This window comes from Cucumis melo, chromosome 8 (assembly GCF_025177605.1).
Source record: "Cucumis melo cultivar AY chromosome 8, USDA_Cmelo_AY_1.0, whole genome shotgun sequence".
In the NCBI taxonomy this organism is placed as follows: domain Eukaryota; kingdom Viridiplantae; phylum Streptophyta; class Magnoliopsida; order Cucurbitales; family Cucurbitaceae; genus Cucumis; species Cucumis melo.
This window is the reverse complement of record NC_066864.1, coordinates 14,618,828-14,627,805: the sequence shown is the minus strand read 5'-3', so window position 1 is coordinate 14,627,805 and position 8,978 is coordinate 14,618,828.

Sequence of the window (8,978 nt, the reverse complement as noted above, 5' to 3'; positions counted from 1 at the left end):
TGCGTTGTTTATCTTCCTCCCAGGTAGCGAAGTACATTTGACATTGTGAACTTGCGGTCTTGATCGCATGCCATGCCTCCTCAATTGCATTGTTTGGTAGTAGCCATTGTCTACTCGCATAGAATATAGTAGCTAGGCCATGGAAGTCCAAGTCTTATTATGCATGTTTATTAGTTTTGTGACAGATTTTGTAAAAGTACTGGGCGTACCTATATTTGAATTATCAATGAAATTTACGTTCATCAAGTCTACATTCCACGTTAAACTTCTTGCGATTGTCTTTTAATTTCGCTTACTAGATGTTCTTCTTGATTACTACGCGAAGAGTCTAGTGTAGGATGTCTAGGCAGTCACATCTCCATTCCATCGTATAGAGTGAATTGGAACGGTGAGTGACACATAGTGGGCGCTTATCATTTGTTACCAGAGCATTTGGTTATCATCCTTGACCGACTCTTAAGGTGAATTTATCTTTACATGTTTCAATTTATTTTTTTGTTTTCTAATTTTCTTTTCACGTAATATAAGACATACTACAACTTGTCTTCGAATATTCTTTAAATAGCTTTTGGATCATTAAAAAAAATCAGTAGAAAAAAATCCAAACAAAAAGGAAAAAGGGTAGAAAAAAAGATAAAGAAAAAAAAAGTAGAAAAAAAAGTGATTTAAATCTTCCATTTTTGTTCAAATTTTTACGTTGTGGATCCCAAAGCTTGAGTTATATTCTAGTTTTAATTTGTGAGAGTTGTTTATTTGAGTTGATTTATGTTAAACTTTTTGTGAGATTGCACCCAAAAAAAAAAAAAAAAAAAAGCCAACCCTTATATCTTTGACCTAGTACCAAAAGCCTACCCCTTAGTGATAAACATGAGTGTCCTTGAGTGAAATTGGTGAGAAGTGTGATGAGGTCCTTTTATTAAATTAAAAATATTATACAGTGAAGGAGTACCACAAGTACAAGATCCTAATATGGCCATTCTTGAAAGAATGATGGAAATGATAAGGGAATATAGGCAAGAAAGGAGGGCACAACAACAAAAAGAAAGAATAAGCCTTATAAGAAGATGAGGGAGTGATTGATTTAGTTGAACAGGAAAGACAAGTTGGAGGAAGAGTAAATATGAGAGGAAGAGGGAGAAATAATTTTATGCAACCTCGTAGGGTCGAAAGAGTTCGTGAAGATAAAGACAACGAAATTAAGCTCAAAATTCCACCCTTATGACACTACGAATACGACCTATTTTGTAGTTGTTAAAATTATTCTAAAGTGCTACAAATGATTTGATCCTAATCATTCATGTTGAGACATTAAAGCGAAGGTATTCTATACAAAGAGTTCGTATAAGACTGGACTATGAAATGAATAGTTTCTCTTATTAACACCGTTACTAACTGAACCACATTTCACTAGGATGGCCATAGGTGACTTCACTTAAATCTTGAGTGAGTTGTGAACTCCTGCATATGAAGGCGGTCCTTTGATTTGTATGAGTGAGAGTGGCCTATGTCGCCGACTTAATATGCCTACCATTTTGGGGATTCGTCTAATTGGGGAGTTGAAAACACAGCTACACAAGAGGGAATTCACTCCTCTATAGATAGAGTAAGTAGAAAAATTTCTCTCTTAAGGGATGATTCTAGAGCTTGAACAAAATGACGCCACACACTCTCTTGGCCTAGGAGGAGTACAGTTATAGTGAGACTATAACTTATTTGTTCATTAAAGGAATTAGTGGTACTTAAAGAGTTAGATGTAACTATGGGGGCAAAACGATAATTCTTGGCTTAGCTGTACTTATGAACAATTTGTGAAGGGTCATTGCACTATTGATTGGTTATATCTAATGGACACAAATATATATCTATAGGAAGAAGAAAGCAACTGTTAGTCTTTAGCAGAATGATTGATAGTTAATGAATGTAGATTAATTTAATTATAGAGTTTAATTAATTAATCTTATATTATTGGATCTTTATTCTGTAGGTCTATAAGATCCCCTTGTTAGCTCAATAAAGACAAATGGGAATCAAATTTATTTTGGTTTAATTTGAATTGTTCAAATTGATTAAAAGGAATAAATTCTATATGATACAATTAATATAATGTATTGGATACATTATAATATAAAGTTTTATGATAGAAGTTAATATTTGAATATGATTTAAATAATAATAATAATATGAATAAGATTCATAAATAAACTATATGTTAAAATTAATATGGATTCCATTCATACTAGAACTATAAATCATATGAGAGAACTAAACCATTGGTTATATTATATATGATGTAATATAAAGTTTATATTATACGAGATATAATATGATTTAAATTTATATTATATTATTTTATTTTAATTAATATATATTTAGTTAATGGAATAGCTCCTACGTGAGGGAGAGGGAGGGAGTTATTTAATAACTTATCCTTCTATCTCTTTTTAGATAAATGACTAAGATATAAATTCTTAATGCTCTCTGGTTTTCACGATATCTGTTTTGAAAAAAGAAAAATCTCTCCAAAAATGTTTTCCTCACCAAACCAAATCATAAAAGCCCATAATTCTCTGTGTGATTTATAACAGGGAAGAATTTGTGGTGTTCTTAGGGGATTAAAAAAGGTGTTCTTGGGAGTTTCTATAAAGGTTAGTTTTTCCTTTTCCTCCTTAGAAGTATTTTTATTTTTACTTTTGTTTTCTGAATTTTGTGTTTTTCAAATTGAATTCCATTTGCATGATGTTCATACGCTTCCGCTATGAGAACTCCATTCCTTCAGAAAGTGCATAGGGTTTGGACATATGAGCAAAAATTGTGTCAATAAAAAAGTCATGGTGATAATAAATGGAATAATTGATTCGGAAGACGGATGTGATGAGCATGATGTACAACATGAGAAAGAATCCGATGCATATAACAATGAGTACATTAAAGGAGGTAGCTTCTTGTCCTTAGCTGCAAGATGAGTACTTAACGTACAAATCAAGGAAGTACTTTTTTAGTAAAAAGGCTCCAACTTACTACTCGTCCACATCTAAAACCATACAACCTTAAATGGTTGAAAACAAAGGTGAACTTAAGGTAAACTCTCAAGTTCTTATTTCTTTTACCTTGGAAAGATATAAAAATGAAGTCTTCTGTGATGTAGTACTCACGCATGAAGGTGATATATTATTGGGGCTCGTTGGCAATATGATAGGGAGGTCACCTACAATAGACTGTTGAATAAATATACATTCACCTTGCTTCCATTATCTCTATTTGAAGTCCAATGTGATCAATTGAAATTAGAAAATAAAAGAAAAGAATTTGAAAAATAAGAGAGGAGAGAAGAAAGCAAGTTTAAAGAAAGAGAGATAAGCGAAAAAAGAGAGGGGAAAAGGTGAATAAAAATCAAGAAGGAAAAAAGAATATGAACTTGGTTATGAGAAAGGGGAAAATGAACAAGCACTATTATTTTAAACAACTTTGGAGTGTGATTAGTGGTTGATCCTAACTCTAATGATGCTTTCCCTAGTGTTTTTAAATCTCTTGCAAGAATTTAATGACATCTTTTCATATGAAGATGCACCAACGAGTCTACCTCCTTTAAGAGGAATTAAACATCAAATTGACTCCATACTCCGACAACTCTTCTAAATATGGCTGCCTATCGAACCAATCAAATCGTAGCCAAAGGGATTCAAAGGAAAGTAGAAGAACTAATGGACAAAGGTTATCTGAGGGAAAGCATGAGTCCTTGTTCGATTTCGGTGATTTTGGTGCCCAAGAAAGACGGAACATGGAGGATGTGTGTAGATTGTTGGGCCATCAATAAAATAACGTTAAAGTATCAAGATCCTATTCCTAGATTATATGACATATTATATGAATTAAATGGTGCAAATTCATTTTCAAAAATTGATGTTAAAAGTGTTTATCATCAAATTCGAATGCATGTGGGAGATGAGTGGAAAATGACTTTGAAAACAAAATTTGGTCTTTATGAGTGGCTTGTTGTCACACCCCTTCCTAGATCACCTACTCTCTACTTAAGAGAGAGTGTGAAGTCAACGGATATCACTCCCTTCTGAATGACACCGGTTGACCCTAACTACCAATTACTTTACAATGCTAAGCAACTTAAAAAATTAAAAAATTAAGCAGTGGGCCAATAGAAAATTCTTGGATTAAACAAACTTTATTACAATATTTCTGAGGAAAGGTTAAGGCTATATGCCATTAATTACCGACAACATTTCAAACCAAACAAAAAACCAAACAACCTGACTAACTTAACTTTAAACATATGTACATGACATGGCTTGACTTTAAGTACTAATCGAAAGTAACAAAACGTAATAACAAATTGGCACAACAGACTGGTGACAATGGTCAGGCTTTCGGATCACGAACACTTCTTAAACAGTGAAAATCATTTGAAAAATGTGAGGTAATATCCCAATGAGTGACAGTTTTATAAAACATAGTTTTAAAATAAAGTAACTTTAAATTTTGCCTTTTTCATAAATAATTCATGAAACATAAACATAAAGCATGAAATTCTTAAAACCTTTTTCTTGATAAACACTTTCTACTTTTAAATAACTCTTTCTATCTATCAATACCTCTTTTGCTTTCCTAGAATAAATCTCTACTTAATTATCTATGTGAGTTCTATATCCTAAAAAGTCGGTCTCATGATAGTAACTAGCTTGATCTACCATACCTGATAACTCGATCATGACTATATCATACTTGATCTGGGTTAACATAGCAAAGCTCTATTTATACTATCCTGCCTGAACTCGGTGGTAGTGGCTAAGTGGTCAACAAAGCCCTATACCCTTGGAACTCTATGCAGAATGATCGTTGAGAACTCGGTATATAGAATAAACATGGTTTTCTTACTTAAAATGACCTTCCTCATCAAACTCAACTAGTATGCTTAATTATAAACATAACTTAACAAAACAACTTTACTTCCAAACATATTTACTATAACATTTCATAAACTCAGTAATGAAACTTGTGCTAAAACATTTTTTAGTTCATACTCATGCTTTTGAAATTTAGCTTAATAAATCAATCTCATTTCATAATAAGAATAATACAAAATATACTTTGAATAAAGCTTAACAAATATGTTTAGAAATCATATCTAAAATTACTTTTGTCACTTGTTGATGGTAGCTTAGATCATCGACTTGTAGATTCCAATCTCTTCTTGACCTAAAATAATGGGAAATAATTCCATTTAATTCTCTTTAATCATAAAAATACGAAAACTTTAATTGCTTAAAAATCTCAAAAATCACCAAAACAACCAACAATCACCCAATGGCATGGGTTGGTGGGCAGGACACGGTGGAGGGGACTGGCACACGCGAGCGCAAGGCTTAGGTAGGCCTTGCCGCATGCTAACCTTGCAAGGGGCATGCCACGCGTCCAGTGCTTCAAGCATGGCCTTTCGTGTAGGGTTGTCGTGCACCTTGCGTTGCTTGCCTTCGTACATAGGTCGTGCTGCATAGCCCTTGACCATGAGCCCTATATAGATCTCTCCGCACAACACTACCCTCCTTTAACCCAATTTCCATGCCCAACTGCTTTTGCAAACCCTATTACTTGGCCAACCACTAACCCTGAGCGAAACCCAATTTTCTTTCAGAAATTTGACTTCACTTTGAAAAATCATCACTTTTTTGGAAAAAGTTTCTTCTACAAAGTTGTTTAAAAATTTCTTAACTCTCTTACCTCAAATTTCGGCCAAACATTTCGCGGTATGCATTTTGTGGCCTTCTGGGAATCAAGATTGCTGAGATTCCTCTAAAAAATGACCTTTCCTCCTTCTTTCAACTAAAGCATTGTTTTCCTTGCATCAAAATTGACTAGCGGCTACAACTTAGAAACTATACTCAATTTGTCAACTTTTGGGTGTGATTTTAGCCAAAATGAATGAGTAAAATGAGCGAAATTCTCTTATGAAGTGACCTATTTAAGTGAACCTATTTAACTTAAGCATGCAAAGAACTTGTGGAAAGCACTCAACTAACTTATCATCTCGCCTATTTTCACTCAAAATGCCTAAAGAAAACACCTTAAGCCTTTGAATGTCTTGCTAACCTCTTTTGCACTTAGACGCAAGCTCATCACATATGCACATTCCTTTTCGCCCAACACCATCTTGCGTTGGCCTCACTAACCTCTAAATGACAAGGTCCTCTTGCTAGTGTAACACCCCAAAATTTAGAATTTAATTTTATTATCTTAAGTGCAGTTATTGGAACTTTGGACGTATTTGAGGAACCTTGATTAATGAAATTTTGTTGGTGAAATTAATTAAGTTCACAATTTCTCTAATTGGATAATTAAATTTAGTAAGGTTGTTTGTTGAAGATAAGATAATTGAGTTGAGGGGAGAGAAAATTGGTTTATTTTGGTTTAAGATAATGTGATATTTTATTTGGAAAAAAAATATATTTATAAAAGGGAGTGTTCTGATTGGTTGATTTTGAAATTTAAGGAGATTGGGAGTTTTAATTGAAGAGAGAGAAGATTTGATTGTTTTGAATTAAGTTAAGGGAAAAGAAAAAGGGAAATTAATATTGGGTTATATTTTTGTATAAATGAGTCTGGGAACCCGTGCACCAAAATCATCACCTTCTTCTTCTTAAAAAAAAAAGGAGGGAGAAAACCCTAATTAGAAACCCTAGCCGCAGCCGTGACCAATCCAAGCCTCCACAATCAGCCGCCACTCGCCGCGCCTCCGTCGTTCAGCCGTCCGTCGACCCGCACCTCTCCAGCCACCATCCTTCACGAACCGAAAACCCAATCCACGCCGCCGACCGCTCCCAAGCGAAGTACCGGTCGGACCTGCGTCACCTCCACCTACAAGCTGTCGCCGAGCTGTCGCGTTCCATCCCCGTCGTCGCCCGAGCCGGAAACGCGACCCGCGCACCCATCTCCGCGCGAATCAGACCCGACCCGCATCTCCCTTCTGCAACCGGAGCCGCATCGTAGCCGAGTCGTCCTGTGCACGTGTGAGCCGATCTCTGTTCCCTAGTCAAGCCGATCTCTGCTCCCTAGTCGAGCCGATTTCTGCTTTCTAGCCCAGCTGATTTGCCTGTCTTCGAGCCGTCAGCCTGCTCCGGTCCTTTGCACCTAGTTTGGTAAGTTGATTGGGTTTTGGAATAACCAGTTAAGCATTTAAAATTTGTTGGATCTCAAATAATTTAATTTTGGGCTTAAAATTAAATTATTTCTCTCAAGGAGCATCTAGAACCATTTGATATTGGAGCGTGGGACTTCTTCAGTTAAGAGCTCAAGTCGCAACCCCGACCTAAGGTAAGTGACTTCATTAGAATGTCTGGAGTTTTTGATCGATTGGTGATCAAGTTGTGAGAAGTTTGTGTATAACCAGTAGGACGTCGCTGCTGGAAAAGCGTGACCTTGCGATTAGGACTCGTTGAGCAAATCTCCAGATAAAAGATTCTACTACTAGCTTTACGAGTAGAATTAAGAGATTGCATACATTCTTGGTTATGCACATTAATGACTAGACTGCATAGCGACATGTGATTTGATGAGGATATGATATGATATAATGATGCGATTTGATGTGATGATATGACATGATGTTGTGGTATGATATGATATTATGTTTTGACATGAGGATGTGACATGATGACGTGAGGATGCTATGTTATGTGTATGCTATGGTTAGGGTGCATGTTAGCTTAGCCTATTAGAGTCGCACTTGCATGGGTGTCCTTCGGGATCACCACCTATTTAGGACTGCATAGTCCGACGGGACCGCCAGTCTGGCATAAATATAGATATGATTCGAGTGATTCGATGGGATCCTCGCAGCCCGATTGTCTTAGTGTTTCCTTCGGGTACGCTACAGACCAGTTTGTCCCAGGTGTTCCCTTGGGTCACCGAAGACCAGATTTTGTTCCTACGGGAGCACATGTTGCACGTGTTCGGGAACGTGCTAGTTATTGGGTACCATTTTTAGGACTCTAATAGGAAGTTAACAGACACCTAGCGGGACTAGTAGTGGGTCCCTTACTGAGTATTTTATACTCACTTTTTCCATTTCATGTTTCAGGCAGGAGCAGAGGTAAGGGCAAGGGCAAGCTGGCGAGCGACCAGAAGTGACCGTGGCGAGCCATAGGGATCTCTTGCTTCTGCTTTATATCCGAGTTTAGACCTTGAATGTTTGCCTTTTTATCATTCTTTATTTGTTAATTCAATTCTTTAAAATTAGACAGGGCCCGAGTTAGGATTTTTTATATTTGTTTACATATCGCAAATTTCTTTTGATTAGGCTTTTAAATAATTAAATTTTTGAGGTTTTGTTTCGCTTTATCCAAACTTTACAAACTTTATTTGTCTTTTGAAATTTTAACGACTTCGACTTAGAAAAAGGAGTTGGGTCGTTACAGCTAGCCTCTTGCCTGCCTAGGAAAAACGCCTAATGACACTCTTTACTACAACTAACCTTTATAAACAAGCCTTCAATGCGTAGCCATGATCATCTCGCCTAGCACAGTTAGAGGTTATCCAACCCTTCTCGGCCACACACACTCAAGCTTGGTTGCCTATCCTTGTCCAAAATGTCCAAATAACCTCTTTAGAGTTTACCTACTCCTCTTTTGGTTGCTCATCAAGCCAAAAACATCTAGCTTATGGACTTTGCCAAAATTTCCACTTTTCAACTTAACCTTCTTAACTTTTTAACCATCATTTCTTAGTTTTCCTTCTTCCCATCTACTATGATACTCTTCAAATGAAACTTCTTAAGTTTACTTTTCCATTTTAACTTCACTTAAAATCTAACTTTTCAAGCTCTTTAGAAGACTCGAGTTTCTTAGAGTTTGAGGTTTACACTTGTTATACCATTTGGTCTTACTAATGCACCACACACTTTTATGAGGCTAATGAATTATGCTTTGAGAGAATACATTGGAAAGTTTGTTGTTGTATACTTTGATGATTTT